Here is a 1,106-nt window from a genome sequence, read left to right as displayed (position 1 = left end):
AACCTCCTCCAGCCCTTACACCCCTCCCTATCTCTGTAACCTCCTCCACCTCTACACCCCTCCCTATCTCTGTAACCTCCTCCAGCCCCTACAACCCTCCCTATCTCTGTAACCTCCTCCAGCCCCTGCACCCCTCCCTATCTCTGTAACCTCCTCCAGCCCCTACAACCCTCCCTATCTCTGTAACCTCCTCCACCTCTACACCCTTCCCTATCTCTGCAACCTCCTCCAGCCCCTACACCCCTCCCTATCTCTGTAACCTCCTCCAGCCCCTACAACCCTCCCTATCTCTGTAACCACCTCCAGCCTCGACAACCCTCCCTATCTCTGTAACCTCCTCCAGCCCCTACAACCCTCCCTATCTCTAACCTCCTTCAGCCCCTACACCCCTCCCTATCTCTGTAAACCTCCTCCAGCCCCTACAACCCTCCCTATCTCTGTAACCTCCTCCAGCCTCTACACCCCTCCTTATCTCTGCAACCTCCACCAGCCCCTACACCTCCCTCCCTAGCTCTGTAACCTCCTCCAGCCCCTACAACCCTCCCTATCTCTGTAACCTCCTCCAGCCCCTACAACCCTCCCTATCTCTGTAACCTCCACCAGCCCCTACTCCTCCCTCCCTATCTCTGTAGCCTCCTCCAGCCCCTACAACCCTCCCTATCTCTGTAACCCCCTACAACCCCTAAAACCCATGGAGATCTCTGCACTCCTCCAATTCGCTGTCTCTCTCTCTGTCTCTGTCTCTCTCTCTCTGTCTTTCTCTCTCTCTCTGTCGCTCTCTCTATCTGTCTCTCTCTCTGTCGCTCTCTCTCTCTGTCTCTCCCTCTCTCTGTCTCTCTCTCTCTGTCGCTCTCTCTATCTGTCTCTCTCTCTTTCCATCTCTCTCTCTCTCTGTCGCTCTCTCTATCTGTCACTCTCTCTCTCTGTCTCTCTCTCTCTCTCTGTCTCTCTCTCTCTCTATCTGTCTCTCTGTCTCTCTCCCTCTCTCTCTGTCGCTCTCTCTCTCTGTCTCTCTCTGTCTCTCTCTATCTCTCCCTCTCTCTGTCTCTCTCTGTCTCTCTCTCTCTGTCTCTCCCTCTCTCTGTCGCTCTCTCTCTCTCTGTCTC

This window comes from Scyliorhinus canicula, chromosome 31 (assembly GCF_902713615.1).
Source record: "Scyliorhinus canicula chromosome 31, sScyCan1.1, whole genome shotgun sequence".
Classification (NCBI taxonomy): Eukaryota; Metazoa; Chordata; class Chondrichthyes; order Carcharhiniformes; family Scyliorhinidae; genus Scyliorhinus; species Scyliorhinus canicula.
The sequence above is the reverse complement of the archived record's forward strand: the minus strand, read 5'-3'. Positions refer to the sequence as shown.